This window comes from Tamandua tetradactyla, chromosome 19 (genome assembly GCF_023851605.1).
Source record: "Tamandua tetradactyla isolate mTamTet1 chromosome 19, mTamTet1.pri, whole genome shotgun sequence".
Lineage (NCBI taxonomy): Eukaryota > Metazoa > Chordata > Mammalia > Pilosa > Myrmecophagidae > Tamandua > Tamandua tetradactyla.
This window is the reverse complement of record NC_135345.1, coordinates 54,349,090-54,376,208: the sequence shown is the minus strand read 5'-3', so window position 1 is coordinate 54,376,208 and position 27,119 is coordinate 54,349,090. Positions and strand designations below refer to the sequence as shown.

The 27,119-nt window shown below is 43.2% G+C and overlaps 2 pseudogenes; one reads left to right on the top strand and one right to left on the bottom strand.

Moving 5' to 3' along the window:
* Positions 1-2,136: 2,136 nt before the first annotated feature.
* On the top strand, positions 2,137-3,066 carry LOC143663623 (nuclear transcription factor Y subunit alpha pseudogene; annotated as a pseudogene).
* A 941-nt stretch (positions 3,067-4,007) lies between these two features.
* On the bottom strand, positions 4,008-5,471 carry LOC143663395 (nuclear transcription factor Y subunit alpha pseudogene; annotated as a pseudogene).
* Between the last annotated feature and the right edge of the window lie 21,648 nt (positions 5,472-27,119).

The following is a 27,119-nucleotide window of genomic DNA, read 5'->3' as shown; positions in this document are numbered from 1 at the left end:
CTTTCCCAGAAAAAACTGTTCTTCTCTCAGGAGGAAAGAGTTACCTGTATCAGTTTTCTCTGACAGTGAGACCAGCTTATTAAAAGGTTTTCCTATGAAGTCTCTGGAATTTGTGTTTTTCTTATCCCTCCCAGTATATGGTCCTTTTTGCAGGTCCCACCAGCAAAAGGTGATGCACTACCTTTAACTTCAGCAGACTCTCCCTGCTGGGGACATGGTGGAGACAGAGAAGAGGTTGTAGGCTGGCTTTATTAGCTTCACTTTTTCAGACCCTGGGGTCTGAATTCTTTGTGGGAGGAATTCCACCTAAACTGGGCCCCACCCCTCTCCTGGGAAAGGCACAGGCTGCAGATAAGCTCTCAAACAGGCTTAATTTTGCCTATGCATGGGGCAGTGGAGCCTAAGAAGCCCTGCAGGTGTCTCTGTAGAGTAATCAATCATAGAAACACAGCCACAAAAGAGAAAAAGAAAAATCCTTTTCAGAGAAGGACCCTGTTCCTCAGGCTTCCCAATCAAGAGCTTAAGTTGGTACGTTCCTCTATGTATCTCCAGGGCCAATGTGCCCCCTCCTTTCCTGCAGGCCCAGACCTTTTCAGATCCCAAAAAACCCTGTTTTTTTCTTTTTTCTTTTTTTGTCAGCCCTGCCCCTCTGCACCAGGGCAAAAACCAGTGACCTCTGCTTTTACTCGAGGTTCAGCTGAGCTGGGGGCCTATTTTAGTAGTCGGAATTTGTTAATTAATTCCACAATTGAAGCTTTGTTGCACTCAGCCCCTGCTGCTGGCAAAGTCCCTTTCCCTTCCCCTCTGGGAAGCAGCCTGTGGGGGAGGGGCGCCGGCTGCCAAAGCTTGGGGAACTCATGATTCTGGGGTCTCGCAGCCAATCCAGCTGGTCCAGACTGGGTTACGCGGTGTCTCCGGTCATTGAGGTGGCCCCAGCAGTTGTTCTGGACTGGACTGTACCTGGCTATTTACTATCTGCTCTGGAGGATGAACTAAATCCCATACCTGGCTAAGCTGCCATATTGGCTCCTCAGTGCATCGATTTTTAATTTCTTTGCTTGTGCTTTGGGCATAAGGTTTAAGAAACCATTTCCTACTGCAAGATCTTGAAGATGATTCCTACACTTTCTTCTGGGAGTTTCATGGGTCTCGATTTTATTTTTAGTTCTTTGATTCATTTTGAGACAATTTTTATATAAGGTATGAGATAGGGGTTGTGTTCGTTCATGTGTCAACTTGGCCAGGTGGTGAAACCTGGTTATCTGCTCAGGCAAGTGCTGGCCTGCCTGTTGCTGTGAGGACATTTCATGTACTTAAATCATGACCATGTGGGCTGCTAATGGGAGTGTCTCCTGCAATGAATGATGCTTAATCTAATCACCGGGAGGCTTTTAAGGAAGATTCAGAAGAGGCAATCACTCTTTCTGCTTCAGCCAGCCAGCCTCTCCTGAGAGTTCATTGAAGACCCTCATTGAAGTTGCCAGCTTGTAGCCTGCTCTACGATCTTGATATCTTACATCCCCACAGTTACGTGAGACACGTTTATAAATATTACATTTACGGATATCTCCTGCTGATATCTCAAGCGCTGGCCTATCTATTGCTATGAGGACATTTCATGGACTTAAGTCATAATTACATCAACTGTACTCATAGCTGATCACATTTGTTAATCAGCTAAGGGGCGAGTTTTCTGTAAACAGTGACACAATCTAATCTCTGGGAGGCTTTTAAGGAGGATTCAGAAGAGACAGTCGTTCTTTCTGCTTCAGCCAGTGAACCTCTCCTGTGGCGTTCATCTAGACCCTTCATTGGAGTCGCCAGCTTCACAGCTTACCCTAGGGATTTGGACTCTTCCATCCCCACAGTGGTCCAGCCAGCCTCTCCTGAGAGTTTGTTGCAGAACTTCATTGGAGTTACCAGCTTGTGGCCTGCCCTACAGACCTTGGACCCTTACATTCCCACGGTCGCCCAGCCAGCCTCTTCTGAGAGTTCATAGCGGACCTTCATTGGAGTTACCAGCTTGCGGCCTGCTCTACAGACCTTGGACTCTACATTCCCACTGAGGCACCTTGCAGTCTTCTAGGATCTCCAGAGCAGAGCTCACTGTGGAAGAGATTCTAACTTGGAGGGATCATGGAGCAGTATACAGCAAACAGCAATAGTTCAACAGAGCAGATTTTTGTGCAGGCTGGACAGATTCAGCAGCAGGTCCAAAGGCAGCCATTAATGGTGCAAGTCAGTGAAGGCCAGTTAATGACATCAGTTGGCCAACCCATCATGGTCCAGGCTGTCGCTGGTGGGCAAGGTCAAACCATCATGCAAGTACCTGTACCTGGGACACAGGGTTTATAGCAGACACACTTGGTCCCACCCGGACAGGTCCAGATCCAAGGTGGACAGGCTGTGCAGGTGCAGGGTCAGCAGTGCCAGAACCAACAGAGCATCATCCAGCAACCCCAGATAGCTGTCACTGCTGGCCAGAACCAGACACGGCAGCAGAATTCTGTCCAGGGGTAACAAGTGTCACAGACTGCTGAAGGGCAGACCTTTGTCTATCAGCCTGTTAATGCAGATGGCACCATTCTCCAGCAAGGAATGATCACCATCTCAGCCACCAGCTTGGCAGGAGTGCAGATTGTTCAGACAGGAGCCAACACCAACACGACCAGCACTGGACAAGGGGCTGTCACTGTGATGCTACCAGTGGCAGACAATGTGGTCAGTTCAGGAGGAATGGTCACGATGGTGACCATGGCCAGTTCTGTGCCTGCTCTACAAAAAATCCCTCTACCTGGGGTTGGGATGCTCACAGAAGAGCCTCTCTATGTGAATGCCAAACAGTATCACCATATTCTTAAAAGAAGGCAAGCCTGGGCTAAACTAGAGGCAGAAGGGAAAATTACGAAGAAAAGAAGGAAATACCTCCATGAATCTCGGCACCGTCATGCCATGGCACGGAAGCGTAGTGAAGATGGACGATTTTTCTCTCCAAAGGAAAAGGATAGTCCCCATATGTAGGATCCATACCAAGCAGGTGAAGAAGCAATGACACAGGTCATCTGAGTGTTCTGACCCCAGGTCACATACTGGAGCTGATCAAGGGCCTGTTCTTTGCCATTATTTCCCACTGTTCTAGGAAATCGATCATCTCTTCCAATCGGACACTCACGATCACATTCTGCCCTTTTCTTCAGGACAGAAACCACTTAGTTTTAATATGGTTCAGTATTATAATTGCAGCAGTGTCTGGTAAATTGAAGTTGCAAGCCTTTGTCGAACCTTTTCAATCAGGACCTATTTCAGACTGCTGATGACACTGACATTTCATGGATTAGGATGATGCAAGGGACCCATACCAGCCAAGCAGAACCATACAACACTATGTTGACTGATGAAGCCAGCCGGCCATTTCAGCAGGGGACAGCAACCTTCTCATCCTAATTTGCAATCGGAGAGGCCCCTCCTTCCCACAGGAATTTGGTTAGGCAGCACTTATCCCTCTGGTGGGGGATCTCAATCTGATTCACTGAATGGACACTTTGTATTTAGAGATGGCTTCCAGGCAAGGAGGTTCCATCTTGTGATATGGAAACAATAAATTCACTGAGATACATTGGTCTAATCTGTGGTAATTGTAAGAATCTTCTTCTGCCCAGTGATTAGGTTGGCATTTTTGAACTAAGGTAAAGAAAAAGCTAACTCGGGAAATAGAATGATAAAAGACTCATACACTAAAAATAGATGATGCAGAATCTCAGCTTTGGCAATTTTTGGTCTACCTGTCCTTCTGTTGAGAGGTCATCTGGACCTTAGTTTTTGCTGTGGCTACTTTTAAGACAATTTAAATGATATTGGACATTGAAGCTGCCGTTTGTAAGTCGAGAGCAAAACTGAGGACATTGAAGCTGAGGATGTTTGTAGCAACTCATACAGAAAACAAAACTAGAGATTTTCAATCATACACTTTCTGATAGCATATGGGGAATAGGGGTTTTGCATGTGTTTTAGCCTAGGAGAAGGAGAGAGAAAGAGTTGTATATACACCCATGTGTTGTCATATAAGATGATTCTCCAGTGGATGCCTGAGATGGATCATTGAGATGAAGAGAGTAATGTACATTTACACTAAGGCATTTTAATAAGTATGGAAAGGGAAAAATCTGAGATTTGGTCCTTGACAGTTTCCAGAGATCACTGTTCAGTCAAGCTGTCCTGGACATACCTCATAGCCAGCTTTGTGCTGGCCTCAGAGAACAAACATTCTCATTCTTTCAGTGGCAACTGATTCTTTGGTGCCAGTTTTCATTTGTTTTCCCTTTTTCTCCATAGCCTTGTGCAGAAAGATTTTCACACTGGCTTCTGCAATGGTGGGGTAAACTGCCATTGGAAATAGAAATGGCTGCAGGGTCAGCTGAGCCACGGTCCCAAGAATGGCTGTGCCTCAGAAATCTATTTCTGTTGTAATTGTTGAACCCTGGAAGAACTAAGATATTCCAGAAGAGTTGCTGCCTTCCCTGGGCTAAAGAAGGAAAGTATACCCAATTCTGAAGAAATTTGGGGTTAATTTAAAATATGAAGAGTAAAGACTGGCTTTTTCTTTTCTGACTTCATTCTAAGTGTGTTAAGAGGGAAAAGAAATTAAACACTCTTAAGAAAATGTAATGGGGGCCACGGTGGCTCAGCAGGCAAGAATGCTTGCCTGCCACGCCAGAGGACCCGGGTTTGATTTCCGGTGCCTGCCCATGTAAAAAAAAAAAAAGAAAATATAATGGTAGAAACAGAGAGGCTCTTCATGAGCATCCCAGCCCCAGGTAGAGGGAGTTTTGTATAGCAGGCACAGAACTGGCCATGGGCACCATCGTGACCATTCCTCCTGAACTGACCACATTGTCTGCCACTGGTAGCATCACAATGACAGCCCCTTGTCCAGTGCTGGTCGTGTTGGTGTTGGCTCCTGTCTGAACAATCTGCACTCCTGCCAAGCTGGTGGCTGAGATGGTGATCATTCCTTGCTGGAGAATGGTGCCATCTGCATTAACAGGCTGATAGACAAAGGTCTGCCCTTCAGCAGTCTGTGACACTTGTTGCCCCTGGACAGAATTCTGCTGCCGTGTCTGGTTCTGGCCAGCAGTGACAGCTATCTGGGGTTGCTGGATGATGCTCTGTTGGTTCTGGCACTGCTGACCCTGCACCTGCACAGCCTGTCCACCTTGGATCTGGACCTGTCCGGGTGGGACCAAGTGTGTCTGCTATAAACCCTGTGTCCCAGGTACAGGTACTTGCATGATGGTTTGACCTTGCCCACCAGCGACAGCCTGGACCATGATGGGTTGGCCAACTGATGTCATTAACTGGCCTTCACTGACTTGCACCATTAATGGCTGCCTTTGGACCTGCTGCTGAATCTGTCCAGCCTGCACAAAAATCTGCTCTGTTGAACTATTGCTGTTTGCTGTATACTGCTCCATGATCCCTCCAAGTTAGAATCTCTTCCACAGTGAGCTCTGCTCTGGAGATCCTAGAAGACTGCAAGGTGCCTCAGTGGGAATGTAGAGTCCAAGGTCTGTAGAGCAGGCCGCAAGCTGGTAACTCCAATGAAGGTCCGCTATGAACTCTCAGAAGAGGCTGGCTGGACCACTGTGGGGATGGAAGAGTCCAAATCCCTAGGGTAAGCTGTGAAGCTGGTGACTCCAATGAAGGGTCTAGATGAACGCCACAGGAGAGGTTCACCGGCTGAAGCAGAAAGAACACTGTCTCTTCTGAATCCTCCTTAAAAGCCTCCCAGAGATTAGATTAAGTGTCACTCTTTGCCGAAGACTCGCCCCTTAGCTGATTAACAAATGTGATCAGCTATGGGTACAGCTGATGTAATTATGACTTAAGTCCATGAAATGTCCTCATAGCAATAGATAGGCCAGCGCTTGAGATATCAGCAGGAGATATCCGTAAATGTAATATTTATAAATGTGTCTTACGTAACTGTGGGGATGTAAGATATCAAGATCGTAGAGCAGGCTACAAGCTGGCAACTTCAATGAGGGTCTTCAATGAACTCTCAGGAGAGGCTGGCTGGCTGAAGCAGAAAGAGTGATTGCCTCTTCTGAATCTTCCTTAAAAGCCTCCCGGTGATTAGATTAAGCATCATTCATTGCAGGAGACACTCCCATTAGCAGCCCACATGGTCATGATTTAAGTACATGAAATGTCCTCACAGCAACAGGCAGGCCAGCACTTGCCTGAGCAGATAACCAGGTTTCACCACCTGGCCAAGTTGACACATGAACGAACACAACCCCTATCTCATACCTTATATAAAAATTGTCTCAAAATGAATCAAAGAACTAAAAATAAAATCGAGACCCATGAAACTCCCAGAAGAAAGTGTAGGAATCATCTTCAAGATCTTGCAGTAGGAAATGGTTTCTTAAACCTTATGCCCAAAGCACAAGCAAAGAAATTAAAAATCGATGCACTGAGGAGCCAATATGGCAGCTTAGCCAGGTATGGGATTTAGTTCATCCTCCAGAGCAGATAGTAAATAGCCAGGTACAGTCCAGTCCAGAACAACTGCTGGGGCCACCTCAATGACCGGAGACACCGCGTAACCCAGTCTGGACCAGCTGGATTGGCTGCGAAACCCCAGAATCATGAGTTCCCCAAGCTTTGGCAGCCGGCGCCCCTCCCCCACAGGCTGCTTCCCAGAGGGGAAGGGAAAGGGACTTTGCCAGCAGCAGGGGCTGAGTGCAACAAAGCTTCAATTGTGGAATTAATTAACAAATTCCGACTACTAAAATAGGCCCCCAGCTCAGCTGAACCTCGAGTAAAAGCAGAGGTCACTGGTTTTTGCCCTGGTGCAGAGGGGCAGGGCTGACAAAAAAAGAAAAAAGAAAAAAACAGGGTTTTTTGGGATCTGAAAAGGTCTGGGCCTGCAGGAAAGGAGGGGGCACATTGGCCCTGGAGATACATAGAGGAACGTACCAACTTAAGCTCTTGATTGGGAAGCCTGAGGAACAGGGTCCTTCTCTGAAAAGGATTTTTCTTTTTCTCTTTTGTGGCTGTGTTTCTATGATTGATTACTCTACAGAGACACCTGCAGCGCTTCTTAGGCTCCACTGTCCCAGGCATAGGCAGAATTAAGCCTGTTTGAGAGCTTATCTGCAGCCTGTGCCTTCCCCAGGAGTGGGGTGGGGCCCAGCTCAGGTGGAATTCCTCCCTCAAGGAATTCAGACCCCAGGGTCTTGAAAAGTGAAGCGATTAAAGCCAGCCTACAACCTCTTCTCTGTCTCCACCATGTCCCCAGCAGGGAGAGTCTGCTGAAGTTAAAGGTAGTGCATCACCTTTTGCTGGTGGGACCTGCAAAAAGAACCACATACTGGAAGGGATAGGAAAAACACAAAGTCCAGAGACTTCATAGGAAAGCCTTTTAACAAGCTGGTCTCACCATCAGAGAAAACTGATACAGGTGACTCTTTCCTCCTGCGAGGAGAACAGTTTGGTCTGGGAAAATCTGACTGGGGTCTATAACCTAAGTAGACCCTCCTAAGGTGTGGGGGAAAGGCACCATACAGGAGGGCAAGAATAAAAAAACAAGAACTGAAAAATTCTGATCTATTAAACAAAACTTAAGCTGGAGGACTAGAATAAGCTGAACTGAATGTGAAAGAACAGCTAGACAACAAAGTCATCCAGCAAAACCTAGGGAAAAAACAGTGAAAACAGTCTCCAGAATAAACTAATTAAGGTAATTAAATGCCTAGATGCCATAAAAAATAACGAATCATACTAGGAAAATTGAAAAAATGGCCCATTCAAAGGAATAAAACAACAATTCAAATGAGATATAGGAGTTGAAACAATTAATTCAGAATGTTCAATCACACATGGAAAATCTCATCAAAAATAAAATCAAAAAATTGATGGAGGGTATAAATAAAGGCAAGAAATAAACAAAAAGAAGAAATTGAAAATCAGAACAAACAAATCACAGAACTTATGGGAATGAAAGGCACAGTAGAAGAGATGAAAAAAACAATGTAAACCTACAATGTCAGATTTCAAGAGGCAGAAGATAGGATTAGTGAAAAGGAGAATGGGACATCTGAAATCCAACAAGCAAAAGAAAACATAGGGAAAAGAATGGAAAAATATGAGCAGGGACTCAGGGAATTGAATGACAACATGAAGCACACAAATATATGTGTTGTGGGTATCCAGGAAGGAGAGAGAAGGGAAAAGGAGGAGAAAAACTAACGGAGGAAATTATCACTGAAAATTTCCCAACTCTTATGAAAGACTTAGAATTACAGATCCCAGAAGTGCAGGATACCCCAAAGAGAATAGATCCAAATAGATGTACTCCAAGACACTTACTAATCAGAATGTCAGAGGTCAAAAAGAAACAAAGAATCTTGAAAGCAGCAAGAGAAAAACAATCCATCACATACAAGGGAGGCCCAATAAGACTATGTGTAGATTTCTCAGAAGAAACCATGGAGTCAAGAAGACAGTTGGATGATATATTTAAGATACTAAATGAGGAAAACTGCCAACCAAGAATTCTATATCCAGCAAAACCATCCTTCAAAAATGAGGGAGAATTTAAAACATTTGCAGACAAAAATTCACTGAGAGAATCTGTCACAAGGGACCGGCTCTGCAAGAAATACTAAAGGGAGCATTCGAAACAGATAAGAAAAGACAGGAGAGAGAGGTGTGGAGAAGAGTGTAGATATAAAGACTATCAGTAAAGGTAAAAAGAAGAAAAATAAGATATGACATATAAAATCCAAAAGGCAAAATGGTAGAAGAAAGTACTACCCATACAGTAGTAACATTAATGTTAATGGATTAAACTCCCCAATCAAAAGACATAGACTGGCAGAATGGATTAAAAGACAGGACCCTTCTATATGCTGTCTACAGGAAACACATCTTAGACCCAAGGATAAACATAGGTTGAAAGTGAAAGGTTGGGAAAAGATATTCCATGCAAATAACAATCAGAAAAGAGCAGGAGTAGCTATACTAATATCCACCAAATTAGACTTCAAATGTAAAACAGTTAAAAGAGACAAAGAAGGACACTATGTATTAATAAAAGGAACAGTTCAACAAGAAGACATAGCAATCATAAATATTTATACACTGAGCCAGAATGCTCCAAAATACCTGAGGCAAACACTGAAAAGAGAAATAGACACATCTACCATAGTAGTTGGAGACTTCATTTCTCCACTCTCATCAATGGACAGAACATCTAGATAGAGGATCAATAAAGAAACAGAGAATTTGAATAATATAATAAATGAGCTAGACTTAACAGACATTTACAGGACATTACACCCCACAACAGCAGGATACACCTTTTTCTCAAGTGCTCATGGATCAATTCTCAAGGATAGACCATATACTGGGTCACAAAGCAAGTCTCAATAAATTTGAAAAGATTGAAATCTTACAAAACACTTTCTCAGATCATAAAGGAATGAAGCTGGAAATCAATAATAGGCAGAGTGCCAGAAAATTCACAAATGTATGGAGGCTCAACAATACACTCTTAAACAACCAGTGGGTGTAGGAAGAAATTACAAGAGAAATCAGTTAATATCTCGCGGCAAATGAAAATGAAAACATGTCAAAATTTATGGGATGCAGCAAAAGCAGTGCTGAGGGAAATTTATTGCCCTGAATGCCTATATAAAAAAAGAAGAAAGGGCAAAAATTGAAGAATTAACTGTCCACTTGGAAGAACTAGAGGAAGAACAGCAAATTAACCCCAAACAAGCAAAAGGACAGAAATAAATGAAATTGAGAACATGAAAACAATCGAGAAAATCAACAAAACCAGAAGTTGGTTCTACGAGAAAATCAATAAGATTGATGGACCCTGTGTTGGTTTGAAAGGATGTGTTTTCCCTAGAAAAGCCATGTTTTGACACTAATCCCATGTTGTAAAGGCAGCCGTTTCTTCTAATCCCTATTCAGCATTGTATGTTTGAAATTTAGATCATGAATGTTTGAAAATTAGATCATGTCCCTGGAGATGTGATGTAATAGAGAGTGATTGTTAAACTGAATTAGGCGATGACATGTCTCCACCCATTTGAGTGGGTCTTGATTAGTTTCTGAAGTCCTATAAAAGAGGAAACATTTTGGAGATTGGAGATTCAGGGAGAGCAGAGAATGCTGCAGCACCCCGAAGCAGAGAGTCCACGAGCCAGCGACCTTTGGAGATGAAGAAGGAAAATGCCTCCCAGGGAGCTTCACGAAACAGGAAGCCAGGAGAAGAAGCTAGCAGATGACGCCAGGTTCACCATGTGCCCTTCCAGATGAGAGAGGAACCCTGACCATGTTCACCATGTGCCTTTCCAGATGGGAGAGAAACTGACTGTGTTTGCCATGTGCCCTTCCACTTGAAAGAGAAACCCTGAACTTTATCAGCCTTCTTGAACCAAGGTATCTTTCCCTGGATGCCTCTGACTGGGCATTTCTATAGACTTGTTTTAATTGGGACATTTTCTCAGCTTTAGAACTGTAAACTAGCAACTCATTGATTTCCCCTTTTTAAAAGCCATTTCACTTCTGGTATATTGCATTCTGGCAGTTAGCAAACTAGAACAGACCCTTAGCGAGGCTGACAAAAAGAAGAAGAGAGAGGATGCAAATAAATAAAATCAGAAATGGAAGAGGAGACATAACCACTGACCCCACAGAAATAAAGAAAGTAATGACAGAAGACTATGAACAACTTTATGCTAATAAACTAGACAATGTAGATTAAATGGACAACTTCCTACAAAGGCATGAACAACCAACATTGACTTGAGAAGAAATAGACAACCTCAACAAACCAATCTCATGTAAAGAAATTGAATCAGTCATTAAGAAGCTCCCCAAAAAGAAAAGTCCAGGACCAGATGGCTTCCCAGGTGATTCTACCAATTATTCCAGAAAGAATTAGTACCAATCCTGCTTAAATTCTTCAAAAAATTGAAGAGGAGGGCAAGCTACCTAACTCATTCTATGAAGCCAATATCACCCTCATACCAAAGCCAGACAAAGATATTGCAAGAAAAGAAAACTACAGGCCAATCTCTCTAATGAATATAGATGCAAAAATCCTCAACAAAATTCTTGCAAATCTAATTCAGCAGCACATTAAAAAAAATTGTACACCATGACCAAGTAGGATTCATCCCACATATGCAAGGATGGTTCAACATAAGAATATCGATTAATGTAATGCACCATATTAACAAATCAAAGCAGGAAAACCACATGATCATCTTGATTGATGCAGAAAAGACATTTGACAAAATTTAACATCCTTTCTTGTTGAAAACACTTCAAAGGATAGGAATAGAAGGGAACTTGCTCAACATAATAAAGGGAATATATGAAAACCCGCAGCTAACATCATCCTCAATGGGGAAAAACTGAAAACTTTCCCCCTAAGATCAGGAACAAGACAAGGATGTTCATTAACACCATTGTTATTCAACATTGTGTTAGAAGTTCTTGCCAGAGTAATTAGACAAAAAAAAAGAAATACAAGGCACCAAAATTGTGAAAGAAGAAGTAAAATCTCACCATTTGCAGATGATATGATACTATATGTCAAAAACCCTGAAAAATCCACAGTAAAACTACTAGAGCTAATAAATGAGTACAGCAAAGTGACAGGTTACAAGATCAACGCTCAAAAATCTGTAGCATTTCTATACACTAGTAATGAACAATCTGAGGGGGAAATCAAGACAAAAATTCCATTTACAATTTCAACCAAAAGGATAAAATATTTAGGAATAAATTTAACTAAAGATACAAAACACCTAATCAAAGAAAACCACAAGAAATTGTCAAAAGAAATCACAGAAGACCTAAATAAATGGAAGGGTATACTGTGTTCATGGATTGGAAGACTAAATATAGTTAAGATGTCAATTCTACCTAAGTTGATTTACAGATTCAATGCAATACCAATTAAAATCCCAAAAACTTTCTTTTCAGAAATGGAAAAACCAACAACCAAATTTATCTGGAGAGGCAGGGTGTCCCGAATAGCTAAAAATATCCTGAGAAAGAAAAATGAAGTTGAAGGCCTCATGCTACCTGACTTGAAGGCGTATTAAGAAGCTACAGTGGTCAAAACAGTATGGTACTGGCAGAAAGATAGATTGACTGACCAATGAAATTAAATAGAATGCTCAGATATAGACCCTCTCATCTATGGATAATTGATCTTTGATAAGGCAGTCAAGCCAACTCACACGGGACAGAATAGTCTCTTCAATGAAAGAGACAAACGAGTGGCTAAACAAGCTGTGGTATATACATACAATGGAATGTTATGCAGCTGTAAGACAGAATAAAGTCATGAAGCATGTAAAAACATGAATGGACTTTAAGGACATTATGCTGAGTGAGATTAGCCAGAAACAAAAGGACAAATACTGTATAGTCTCACTGATATGAACTGACATTAGGAAATGAACTTGGAGAATTTCAGTTGGTAACAGAGACCATCAGGAGATAGAAATGGGGTAGATATTGGGTAATTGGAGCTGAAGGGATACAGATTGTGCAACAAGACTGATTGTAAAAATTCACAAATGAATAGCACAAATGACCTACCTGTAGTACAATAATGTTAGAACACTGAATGAAGCTGAATGTGAGAATGACAGAGGGAGGAGGCCTGGGGGCACAAATGAAATCAGAAGGAAAGATAGACAATAAAGACTGAGATTGTATAATCTAGGAATGCCTGAAGTGTATAATGATAGTGACTAAATGTGCAAATTTAAAAATATTTCTGCATGAGGAAGAACAAAGGAATATCAATAACGCAGGGTGTTGAAAATAGATAGTAATTAATATTTTAAAACTTTAACATGTGTGAGACTAAAGCAAAAATGTTTATTTGGTACAAAATTTATATTTTGACTAGTGCATTTCTAATATAACTTATGTGGACAGCTAAATCAAACATCATAGTACTTGGAACCTTGCGTAGGGCATGAGATTTTGTAGGTTTGTCCAGAGTGATGCCCTGATAAATCCCAGAGTGATTTGAACAGTGAATAGGGAAGTATTTGCAGAGTCCCCCAGGGGGAATGGTGAGAAAGGGGGAAAATTCAACTTCCCCAAGTGGAGAATTCTTGATATTCTCATAGGCAGTGGGGACAGCCAAAGCAATAGGCCAAGCCTCCAATCTTGGGGTTTGTTCATATGAAACTTAATCCCACAAAGGATAGGCTAAGCCTATTTAAGATAAGGCCTAAGAGTCACCCCAAGAGAACCTCTTCTGTTGCTCAGATGTAGCCTCTCTCTCTCAGCCAACACAACAAACAAACTCACTGCCCTCCCCCTCCCTACGTGGGACATGACTCCTAGGGCTGTGGACCTTCCTGGCAACGCTGGACAGAAATCCTAGAATGAGTTGTAACTCAGCATCAAGGGATTGAGAAAATCTTCTCGACCAAAAGGGGGAAGTGCTAAATGAGACAAAATAAGGCTTCAGTGGCTGAGAGATTCCAAACAGAGTCGAGAGGTTATCCTGGAGGTCATTCTTATACAATGAATAGATATCACCTGTTTAGTTGAGGTTTAATGGAGAGGCTGGAGGGAAATGCCTGAGGATGTGGAGCTGTGCTCCAGTGACTACTTTCTTGAAGATAATTGTATGATAATATGGCTGTCGCAGTGTGACTGTGTGGTTGTGACAGCCTACCTGTAGTCTGATGCTCCTTTTGTCTACCTTACTGATGGACAAGTAAAACATATGGATTAAAAATCAATAAATAATAGGGGGAACAAATGTTTAAATAAATTTAGTAGATTCAAATACCGGGGATCAGTGAAGGGGAGGGGTAAGAGGTATGGTATGTATGAATTCTTCTCTGTTTTCTTTTTATTGCTTTTTCTGAATCGGTGCAGATGTTCTAAGAAATGATCATGATGATGAATATACAACTATGTTGATTGTGTGAGTTACTGATTATTTAACAAGAACAGAATGATCATATGATAAGAATGTTTGTGTTTGTATGTGGTAACATCATAAATAAAAAATAAATAAATTTTTTTAAAGTGGAAAAAAATAGATGTGCCAATTTGAAAGGATTTATATACCCTAGAAAAGCCATGTTTTAATCCTAATCCCATTCTGAAAAGGCAGCTGATTCTTCTAAACCCTATTCAGTAGTATAGGTTGAAAACTTGATTAGGTTATCGCCACAGAGATATGACTCACCCAATTGTGGGTATTAAAAACTTGATTAGATGGAGGAGTGACTCCACCCATTCCAGGTGAGTCTTGATGACTTTACTGGAATCCTTCAAAAGAGGAAGCATTTTGAGAAAGACTTGAGATCTGAGAGAGCTGCCAGAATGACAAGGGAACCACAGAGTCCACCAGGCAGTAACCTTTGGAAATGAAGAAGGAATACGTCCCTAGGGAAGCTTCATGAAACAAGAGCCAGAAGAGAAAGCTAGCAGACATTGCCCTGTTTACCATGTGCCATGCTCACTCCCCCGGTTTGCTGCCCATGTTGACTGGCTCCAGTTCTGACCCAGAAACCCAATCAGAGGCTCCAGCCACTGCTGTTGATGCCATTGTGGCTACCTCTAAAAATGACACCCTCGAACAAAGGGGAATCCTATCATTACTTTTCGCATATTTGCATTTTAGATCCTGTAAGAAGTAAAAAGTGTTTACAAACTAAAAACATGACAGTACAGTCATTTACATTTGCCCATGTTATTACCCTCACCAGAGATCTTTTTGTCTTCATGTGGCTTTGATCCATTGTCTATGTCCTTTCCTCTCAACCTACAGAACTCTTTAGCACAACTTGATGAGAGGCTCTCCCACAGCATTCTGTAGGAGAGTCGTATGAGCTGCCTTTACACACAGGGTAGATTCTGTGACAGTGATTCCCTCAGGCCACCAACAGGCAGATTGGGCCAGACATGCATGCTCTTCATATGTACATGAGGTTGAGTGTGCTCCTTCCTGAACCAGGACCAGGGATCTACACTGGGAGCACAGGCTGGCTTCACCAAGCCTGTGATGGGGAGCGGAGGGGCCAGCCAGGGCACTACAAAATTCTACCATTTTTAAGTAGGCTTTTCCTTGATTCAACACTCACCCTGTTACTGTTTTCCAGAGCTTTGAGAAAGATATTTTTGCCAGTTCTTGCTAGTTGTCCTTAGCTTCTGAGGGGGGATGAGGAGCCCTGAAGTGTCTCATACCATCATGATCCCAGTTTGTTCCTTGCAAGGCTTGCTTTTAAGCTTTCTTATGTAGGTCTGAACAGCCTTTAGTTAATTTTGTTTCACTACTTAGGAAATGCTGCTCTGAGTACTCTATCTGAATGAAAAGGGCCCTGTGCGTTCGGAGATCTGTTTTTCCTCCCTGGTGGGAATACAAACTGTTTCCAGACCTGTGTGAACTCTGGATTGTTTGTTCAGGCCACTTGTTTCCAGTGTTCTTTCTTTTGTCTCAGGTAGGTTTTCTGTATATGCAAATGCAGATCAGTACTTAGCCGAAAATGTAACAGAAATCCCCTCAACAGATTTCTAGGGCTTTCTTTCTGTGCAGTTCTCTACCCTCCATTACTTACCCTATGAACCCTATATGCCTTGGTCTCCCTAATTCTAAACCAAGTCCTCAACTCAGGAACATTGCTAGGTTCTGCTTGGGTTCTCCTTCACACACCTGCACTGTGGTCTGAAAATGTTCTCTAGGCAGTAAGCTCCAGCAATCATAGGGCTTACCTCATGATTTCCTTTCTCACTGCTGCTGCTTCTTCCCCATCTCCATGACTTTTTTCATGACTTTTAAATGTTAGAGCTCTCCAGTGTTCAATCCTTGGACTTCTCTTTTTACTCTATCTTCTCTTCCTGCTTACTCACCTAGGCACATGGCTTTAATACCATCATTATATTCATGTTTCTTTAGTCTGGGTCTCATTTCAGAACTCCAGACTTATTTTTCCAATTGACTATATGATTTCCCACTTCAATGTCTAATTGTCATCTCAAACTTACCAAAATTTGTCCCACCTATATTTTAATGACATCTTTTTTCTTCCAAATGCTAGGAATAAAGACATTGGAATTATCTTGTCCCCTTTGATTTTTCTCATAACTCACATTCAGTTTGCTAAAAAGTCTTCTTCACTCGATGGAAACAGATCCAAGAATTCAGCACTTCTCACCATTCTCATAGCTACTACCCCAGTACAAGCCACCATCATCTCTTACCTGACTTAATTCAACAGGATCTTAACTTCCCTGCTTCTGCCCTTGCCTATTGAAAGTCTACTTTCAACATAGCACCCAATTTATCCTACTACGCCCCAAGTTACATTATGTCATTCCTCTGGTCAAAAGCCTCCAAATGCTTCCCAGTTAACTCAGAATAAAAGCCAAATCCTTATAATAGCCTAAGGGCCAAACCCTTTACTACTCTGATTCCCTGACATTCTCCTCTAGCTACTCTGGCCTCCTCATTGTTTCTCAACTATTTCAGGCCTGTTCCTTCTGAGGCCTTTTTGCACTTAATGTTCCCTCTGTCTGGAATGTTTTGCCTTAGAGAGCCACATGGTATGGGAGCCCTGGAGCCAAGCCATTCCCTGAATCTTTGTGAAGCTCTAAAGCATGCAGCCACTTGCATTACCTGGGTCAGTTAATGTTTAAGCTAACCTCGTAACGAGGGAAGAATGCACAGATGATCAATGTACACAAGAAACCGGACCCCTCTCTGCATAAGACGTTAATCTATATCCTACTCTACCTTCCAGGAATCATATTTACTGTTAACCTATAATCTTTTTCACAAGACCCCTCTGCTGTCTTTGTCTCAGGCCCCTATAAGCGGCCCTGTTGATTCCTGCCTAGTTGTAGAACATTTTCACACTGAGCTCTGTATCTGCCACCTTCAGAGCAGCTTGATTCCCTGATTGACTGCCTTCTTTCACTCCTGTGAGTAAATCACTATAATAAAGACTCATATCTCAGTCTATGCCTACTGCTTTCTTTGGTCTCTCAGCTAGAAATATCCCTGCAGGTATGACAATTGGTGAGCCAGCCGGGAGGCCAAAGAGGCCCTTGTTTCTGATGGCATGAACACAGGAAAGGGAGATTCCCTGGGTGGGATACTGAGGTGGCATGTGATGTATCTGGGGATGGTAGCTACTCTCCTAATGAATGGGGTCTGCCAAGACAGTATGGAGATGCTTATATCTCCCCTACTAGACTAATGGCCCTCCTGCAACAGGCTGCAGGACTGTTAGGATCTGCAGGGGGAACCCCAGTTTGATTTGCAATGATTTCTCCTGTATGTAAGTTTCTTAATACAGGGAAGGGAGACTATAGGTGTAATCCTGGGTAGGCCTGGCGCTGCCCATTTGTTTAACTAGGTTGCAGTGGTCATTTTGTATGATTCAGCTCGCTATAGCTGACTATCCCGGAAAGACAAAGGAATCGACAGGTTGAAAGAAGTTACGGTTAGAAAGATATATACAGACTTCCACCTGCTTAGTAATAGGCCTTTCAGAGCAATTAGATAAAAGAAATGATGATATGGAATTGCTGGTGTCAAACCAATACAAAGTCCTTTCAATAGTCCTGTTAGGCCAATAAAGAAAACTGATGGAATTTGGCAAATGACAATCGACTATAGAGAGCTGAACAAAGTAACTCCTCCCTTGTTCGAAGCTATGCCAAACATTGTTATTTTATTACAAGACATAATACTCACTTAGGCCAATTTCATTTTGTTTTAGAACCTGATAATGCTGTCTTCAGTATTTCTTTTGATACCTCTAACCAGCCTGCATTCACATTCACATGGGGAAGACAACAGGTGAACATGGACTCATCAAATATGACTCTGTTTCATTACACTGATGATGCCATGCTAACCAATAATTATTTTCCAGAACTAGAAACTGCCGCTGGCACGTGGTGACCCACCTTGAAAGCCAGGGGCAGGTAGTAAATCAAGACAAATGACAAGAACCTGAATGTCCTGTCAAATTTTTAGGTATTGTCTGGTCAGGTAAGACTAAAACTATTCCTTCTGCTGTTGGTGAGAAAGTACAACATTATCTCATTCCCTAGACTTCCAAACAATTAATGGCATTCCTCGGTTTGTCAAAATGTTAGAGACCATTCATACTGCACTTAGCACAAATCCTAAAGTCTTTGTACACATTAGTTCAAAAGCAGGAGACTTAGGAATGGGATGTCCTCCAGCAGGTTACCTTTGAAAAGTGCAAATGGGCTATAGCACAGGCACAAGCTCTAAAGTGGTGAGGGGGTGGTGGGTGGGAGGGATCCAGAAATGCCTTGTGAACTATATGTGGCCAGTACTGATTATTAATTTTTGGTGGGGCTTGTGGCAATGGCACAGACAAAACACATACCTATTAGATTCTGTTCCAAATTGTGGAAAGGAGCAGAGTTAAGATATAGTCCTTTGGAAAAACAATTGTGTGCAGTTCATTATGCCTTGCTTCAAGTAGAAGGATTAACTCAAAAGTGTCCAGTGTCTCTGCAAACTGCCATCCCCATACAGGGGTAGGTGTGACACCACCAATAACACCCATTTCAGGAGTGTTCAGCTTACACATTGACAAAGAGGAAACTTTCTTTTACAGCGTAATGTTTTCAACAACAGCCCATTAAGTATAGAGATGCATGGCATCTTGGGACATGTATTTTATGTGGAAAAACAGTCCTGCCCTCTTCTGGATGACCATCCCAAAGTGGCTGTTCCCATGCCCATGGTTGATGAGAGTGAGAGCATACCTGACTCCTCCTGGCACACTGATGGGCTGGCACATGGCACTCTGCCACTTGGACAGCTATGATGTCCAGTCTAGAACTGACACCATCTGGTGGGAAACTGGGACTATGCAGAGCATCCAGTAGTCTGAACTAAGAGCAATGTGGATAGTCATTGCTCATGAACCCAGGGATGCACTGACCATTTGTGCTGACAACTGGGCCATATACTGAGGCCTGACTGTGTGGATTGCTACATGAAAACAAGAGCAATGACAGTGGTTGGTTTCCCCCTATGGGAAAAAGAGATATGGGAAGATATATGGACTGCTTGCTATAAATGTAAAGTAAATGTTTTCCATGTTTCTGCCCTTAATATTGATTCATTACCAGGCATCATCAAGGAGGATGCTTTTACAAAGATTCTCAGCCTAATGCCTACAGCACACGAGGCTGCCAAAGGGCTGCACCTGAAAACAGGCCATCAAGGATATGGCAACAAGCACAGCAATTTCAGCTGCCTTTAACATGACAGCAGCTAAAGGAAGTGGTAATCACCTGACCTTCATGCTCACTATGACAACCTAGGATGCTTTCACATCACCTTGGCCATGTTGGCTATGAGCAGCTCCTGGTCAACTGGTGTCAGGTAGACTATATAGGACCTCTTCCTTGGTGTGTCTGAAGGCTCAAAATATACCTTCATGGCTGTAGATACAATGACAAGACTGTTGTTGGCCTTCCTAGTAGGAAAGGCTAGCCAAAGAGCTATAATACAAAGCCTGGAAAAAATCAGTGCCTTTTTCAGGTTCCCCATGCAAGTGGTTAGTGATAGAGCAACCCCATACACTAGACAATTGACTCAAGCCTGGGAAACAGAGCATGATGTTTTGTGGACTTTTCACTTATTCTACAATCCAACTGCCCCAGGATTGGTCAAGAGGATGAACAGCCTCTTCAAAGAACAAGTAAAGAATGAAAGAAGATTCCTGCAGCAGTGGACTAGATGATTGTACCCTACCTTGACCAATATCAACTCTAGACCCAGAGTGGCTGCTCCTGCACCCATCGAGATGGTGACAGCTGGACCCATGCAGGCCCTGAAGATACAGGTAAAGGGGCCAGAGGCATTACAGCCACAGAGAGGTAATGATAAAAACTTGTTTTTGCCTGTGCCGCAAGCATTAGAAAGTAGGGGAAATAAATCTATTGGCCCTGGTCCGGGCCTGTACAGCCACGCTGGTTGGGGATCCTAAGTTCATGGTAGATTGGGATCACTCAGAATTTAAGTATTAAGCCAGAATTCCTTCACAAAATGCCAAAAACTGTTTATATTGTTAATCCTGAGCCCCATCACCACCACCACCACCACATGGTACTGTACATCAGGGACTCTTATTATACCTAAGCTAACTGGGGACCATGCACCACCCCAGGGGAAAAAAATATGGTATTTGAGGCCCCCTTATAACACACCTTCTCCAGGGACCCTTTCATTTAACAGTGGAAATTTAGCATGCATACTGTTTAGATGACCAAGATCTGCCCCTTATTGTTCCCCATAAACATCTTTCTTTTCCCTATAGTACTGTGGGAAACACATTTCTGCAGTAGGCTTCTGCCATAACTTACATGCACAGTAGGTCTCCGTGCTGGGTATGCACTGGGTTGCCATGGTCCAGTGCCACCAGCCTCCTATAGACCATGGCTCCTGCTAACCAAACGATGTGGGATGTAACACTGACATGGCAGAACACCCACCAGCAGCAAGTTGGGAAAAATATTCTTCTCTTTTTCCCCATCACCAGAGACTTTGCCCCTTAAGCTTGACTCCTATTCCTATATACTCTCTGGTACAAGTCAACAAATCCCGGCCTATACTTGGGTATTCAGTATTTGATGGCTTAGGGTGGTTCACTGCTGAGACTGTCACTATCGACAAAGTGGCCTGAGTGCATGGAGCAAATTGAAGGGTACAAGGACATGGGGTGGCTGCCTAATGAACTTTGTAATTTGACCATCCACTTGGAAAATGGCAGCTTCTTTCGATGGCAAGGTATAGATATTAAGCATAGGGCCTATCCTTCCTCCAAGGTATAGATATTAAGCATAGGGCCTATCCCTTCCTCCAAGGGGTGGGTCTGGACCTGTGGGCAAAATGGCTAGCCCTACTTGCCCTATAACTGAATTAGATGATATACATGGGAACAGCCCTATATGACCATATACGCTTTATGACACCTTACCATATAATTCCAGTAATTAGGAAATGGTGAAAACTAGATATAGAATAAAGTGAACTGCCTAATAGCTCTACCCTTTAGTTATATTCATGCCAGGTGGAGCTGGCATAGTAACTGAAAAACATGTAGCCACTTTAGCTAATCACACTGCAAATGCATTTAATAAATAAAAATTAACCATATCTTTACTCAATGAAAAACAATGCAACCTAGAAAATAGTTTTGCAAAATAAGATGGCACTAGACAGTCTTACCACTGCCCAAGGTGGCCCCTGTGCTTTAATAAAGATCCAATGTTGTGTAAATATACCTGATAAATTACAAAATGTTACACAGGTTTTTAATCACATGCAAGGTTACATACATAACATTGAGCATCTATCAGATGACCCCCGTCACAATTCCTTAACCTGGTCATGGCGCCACTTGCTAGGTGGATTACTTTCTCATGCGCCAACTTGTTTGTACTGTGTTGCCTATTGTACTGTTGCTGTGGACTGTGGATGCAACGTCTGTCCTATGATCAACTCAAACTGCTGCATGGGGGTGGATTGTGAGAGCCCAGGGACCGAGTCGTTCCCTGAGTCTTTATGAAACTCGAAAGCACGCAGCCACTTGCATGACCTGGGTCAGTTAATGTTTAAGCTGACCTCTTTACAAGGGAAGAATGTGCAGATGACCAATGTACATGAAAAAACAGACCCTTCTCTGCGTAAGATGTTAATCTATACCCTACTTCCCCTTCCCAGAATCACGTTTACTGTGAACCAATAATCTTTTTCATGAGACCCCTCTGCTGTCTTTGTTGCAGGCCCCCATAACTGGCCCTGTTGATTCCCGCCTAATTGTGGAACACTTTCACACTGAGCTCTGTACCTGCTGCCAGCAGGGCAGCTTGATTCCATGATCAAGCTTCTTTCACTCCTGTAAGTAAACTCCTATAATGAAGGTTCATGTTTCATTCCGTGCCTAGTGCTTTCTTTGGTCTCTCAGCTGGAAAGGCCCCTGCAGGCCAGGACACATGGTCAGTTCCCTAACTTCTTCAGGCCTTTATTCAAATGTCACTTTTTCAATTAGAACTTCTCTGACTACCTTATCTAAAATTGTATTGCCAAGCACACTTCTAATCCCCCTTTTCTGCCCAGTTTTCTTTCTGAGCACTTATCGCTAAATAAGTATTTATCTTACTTAGTTTATCTTAGTTATTGTCTCTCTCCTCCAAGGAATGTAAGCTACAGGAGGACAGGGACTTAAACTATACTGATTGCTGCTCTATCCCCAGAAAATAGAACAGTGCCTGCCCTACACTATCATTCAGTAAAACTTTGTTGAACAGATAAATGAATGAGGTTGTTGTAAGAATTAAATAAGTTATATATGAAGCACTCAGAGCAATATCTAACACATTATAAGTACATATGTTAGTTGATGCCGTTGTATGACCAAAGAATTAAAGCCAGGCTTACTGACCCCTAAATGCTCTTTTCACAAACACCAGCTCACTGATATTGAAAATGAATATATATCTGGCAAATGTGCCAAACGCTTCACATACATATCCTTATTTAATGCTTAGTTTATCCTTATGAGGAAGAGACTAACAATTATTCCCATTTTACAAATGAGGAAAATGGAAATTAGAGAGATTAAATGAATTGCCCAAGTTCACACTGCTACTAGATGGTAGCTCATGCAGACTGATTCCAGAGCCTTCCCCATATCCTATCTGCCACTGCTATTTTATCACAGCAGTTTCTATGATTGAGGCAACTGGCTGATATTCTGAAGCAGACAGATGCATTGATCCAGCAAGCATTTACTGGACATCTACTGTGTTCTAGGCACTGTGCTGAATGCTGAGGATGGAGACATGAATGATGCAGTTGCTGCCCTCCAGGACCTGGGAGGTTGTTGAACTGTAATCCAGTAGCCCTGATCTTTGTAAGGATTGTATATCTAAACTGAAAAAAAAAAAAAAGTTGCTCATGTTTGTGTAGATCTACTTCTGGATGTTTTGTTTTCTTCCACTGATATAGATTTAGATAAATATGGATATATAAATAGATATAGCTAGATTTAGATGTAAGTATATCTGTCAATACTACACTGTCTTAATTAACCTACCTCTATTGTAAGTCCTAAAATTGGGTAGAATGTAATACTCGTGGTCAATAAGAGGAAGGGGTATGGGATGGACAGGATTTTTCTTTTTTCTTTTTATTTCTTTTTCTGTAGTAACGAAAATATTCTCAATATGATCATGGTGATGGATACTCAAATCTGTGATGATGTTGTGAACCATTGTTTGTATGCTTTGGATGGATTGTATGATATATGAAGGTATCTCAGTAAAAATATATTTAAGCAAAAGGGGGGTGCCCTCATAGTCAGGAATAGTGAAGAAAATAGATACCTGGGAGCACCATGGGGAAAGACTAGTGATTTAGTTGGTAAGCTGCCAGAATGTGATATACCAGAATTGGAATGACTTTTTAAAAGGGGAATTTAATAAGTTACAAGTTTATAGTTCTAAGCCTATGGAACTGTTCAAACTAAGGTATTCAGGGAAAGATACCTTAATTCAAGAATGGCCAATGCGGGTCTCATGCTGGTCCCCTGCTCCTGGTTTTTGTTGCTTTCAGCCTCTGTTCCTGTGGGGGTTCCTCACTTTGCTTCTCTGGGGCTGGCTTTCATCTCTTGGTTTCCCTTGGCTCTCTCCAGGTTTTGGCTTCCTTAACATCTCATGGCATTGTCTGCTGGGCTCCAAGCATCTCCAAACATCCATGTCTGTTCTCCAGGTGTTGGCATCTGTGTCAGCTCTGTTCTGAAGTTTCTGTTGGCGCTGTGGTTTCTGTCATTTCTGGCTCTCTCCTAAATGTTTCCTCTTTTAAAGGATTCCAGTAAATTAATGAAGACCCACCTGGAATGGGTGGAGTCACATCTCTAATCAAAGGGTCACACCTACAATTGGGTGTGTTACATCTCCGTGGAGACAATCCAATCAAAAGTTTCTGCCCTACCATATTGAATGAGGATTAAATGAGAAGATTGTTTCTACAAGATTGGATCAGGATTAAAACATGGCTTTTCTTGTGTACATTATACTTTTAAAGCAGCACAGCTAGGTAGGGCCCATGCATAGAAATAACCAGGGAATTCAATTCAACACAAGGAAGAGCCTTTCTAATGGTCAAAACTGTTTGAAAATAGAATCAGCTGGAGGCGGGGAGTTCCTCTCATAGCAGTTGTTCCAGCAAAAGTGGGGTAACCATCGACATGGCAGTATAGAAGTGTAATATAGCTGGTCAGGGCCAGGCAGCTAGCCATTCTGAGCTGGGATTTCTGAGGAAACTTTTAAATGAGTGAATACTTGCAGACATGTGTATAGTAAGGGAACTAACAGGAATTTTGATGCACCCAAAGACTAGTAGACTCCAGAAGGCATTTCCTAGTTTATGCTTGAAAGCATATTAAAAACTGGGGCCTTGGAAAAGAGGTTCTCAGAAAGACACAGAATTTCTAGAAAGAGCCTCGGCCAGAATTAGAATAAAGCAGTGTCCCCAGAAACAATGTGTCTCCCCACATGTCTCTTCTCAGGTGGGACAATCTTTTGCAGTGTCACTGGGTTCTCCAAATCCAAATGGAAGCCAGATGGCAAATAACTGCAGGTGATGCAGTTTGTTGAGGAAATGATACAAGTCATAAAGGTCAGAAGGAAGAGGAGGGACTGGGGTAGAAAGAGGAGGGGAGCAGTAAGCACAACAGAGAAGGGTGGAAATGGATCTGGAGGGACAAATGGGGAATAACCAGCACAGTTGGCCTGGTTATTCCTTAAAGCCCCTCCTCTATTAAAAAAAGAAAGAAAGAAAAAAAAAAGCATTACTCCCCGGGGTACTGTAAAAATGAAAGGTTAGGAACTGAATTTCAATTGATTGGTATTGGGAGAAGGTGGAGCTGAATGAAAAATCTGGCTCTGCCCTTCTTATTTATCTTTTCTTGCAACACCACCCACCTCCTGCGCCCTGTGCGCCCCTCCCCTTTCCCTACCCTGGCGCCCGGGTGAAGCACCCGGACTGAGGAACCTCCGCCTTGCGCGGGTGATCAAGGGAAGCCGGGCACTGGATCTCCGGGAAGAAGCGAGGCCTGGGCACGCGTCCCACCACACCAGAACACTGGTGCCCGCCGGGTCGCGCTGGGTTCGCGTGAACACTCAGAACGCCCCGGCGGCGGAACAAGCCGGGCTTTCCCTGAGGGCAGAGGCGAAGTTGTTCAGGTGGCGAGGATCCAAGGCCGAGACTTCTTCTTCCCCTCCGGGTCCACCCGCCGCCCCTTCCCACCCCCTACCCAGAAAAGGGTACGCACACAAAAACTTTTGCCACACTATTAATATATTCGCGTTTCCTCCCCTTTCCCAATGGGCTACCAGCTGCAGAACTCCTGAATAGAAAGCTTAATTGTGCTTTGTCATGCAGAGTACCTCGATTCTCTATAGAAGGTTACAAAGGGCCATTTGAAGTATTTCTTTCTCGCCTAATAGTGAACCATTTGCATAGGGCACCTCTGAGCCTGCCAGACCCAGGTAGCTGCGCCGAATGAAGCTCCGGGGGCGACGGGATCACAAAACTCAGTCGGCATCCCGAGTTTTTCCTCCGTTCCCTCCAGTCATGGCCAGCGGGGACAGATAATTCAGAGAACCCGTGGCCAGATACTGGCAGGCTGAGGAGGCCCAGCAGGTCCCGCTAAACTCTGCGGTCTCTGGCCTGGACCCCGGCCGGTGTAGCCTAGGCTGGGGTCTGCTGTAGCCCAGGCCTCCCCGGTCCCAGTGGATGTTTTCCAGCTACTACCTGCCGGTTACCCACGCGGAGCCCTCCACCCACTTGCCTCCTGCACAAGGCTCGAGGGAGGTGCTTAAAGAATTGGAAGCTGATTACGATTTGGATGCGTCGCTGTTCACTTTCCCCTGGTTGATTGGCAGGACTGCCTTCAGAATATCTTTTCTTGTTGCTTGTTTTGACAGTTCAAATCCAGGTCTATGTGACATGTAAAGCTAATAAAATTCTAATTTCATTGTTAATCTTATTTCATTGCAGTATAGGTTTATACCCTCACACCTGCGTAGCAGGGTGTAATTCCATTAATAATAATAAAAAAAATCAACATATTCATTGCATGTCTTTTCCTTGAAGATATATTGTCAGCAGTGTGAGTTGAAAAACAGCCATTTATTCCCACCGTGAATGAGCCTGCATGGGGCGGGAGCTTCACCTGCCCCTCAGTCAATTAGGAATGTATCGAAAAGTCTAGCAGAAAACGAGTTAAATTAACCGTTCGCTAATTTCCTTGTGTCCCTCCTACATAATCCCCCCTTTTCAGTTTGCCCCAGAAATTACCACATGTTGCAAGGTTCAAATCGTGCCTAATGAAACAGTGGCTAAACGCTTCTCCCTCCAGCTCAAATGTCGGTGGAGCCCTTTTGCTGGGCTTCAAAGCCGGCGCCCACCACCCCCAGCCCGTCCGCAGTTCCATATCCTTAAAAAAAAGTTTCTTTGCTAGGAAAAAAAATAACAAGCTGTCAATAATTCACAATCCAGCGGCTGAAACAATTCGCTGTCCACCCACTTCCTGCCACCGACTTCTTAGGGGAACTCAGAAGCCTCCGACCTGGGTGGGGCGGACGCTTCCCCACCACTACTGGAGAGGTGGGGTCCTGGGGCTGAGTCAGAGCGGGGGAGGGCGGGGGTGGCGCGGATGGAGGGGAACCGAGAGATCTGCCTGGAAAACAAGGAGAGAGAGAGAGAGAGATTGAAAATCAGGCTGAGAGAGACCGAGAGGGAAGCAGAGACAGACAGAAAGGAGAGACAGACAAAACCCAAAAACACACTTAAGTCTCATTTCGCTCTCACAAGTTAAAACCACGTGCCCGGCTCAGGCAACTCATCAGCCCCTCGGCAAAGGCGTTTTGAAGTCTTGAGATGCAAGCTCCTAATAATTAATCGTGGTCATTAATTAATTAAGGAGGAAAGGGGGGAGGTGGCTCACTACTGCTTGACCCCAAACAATTTAAATTAGGCTTTGTGA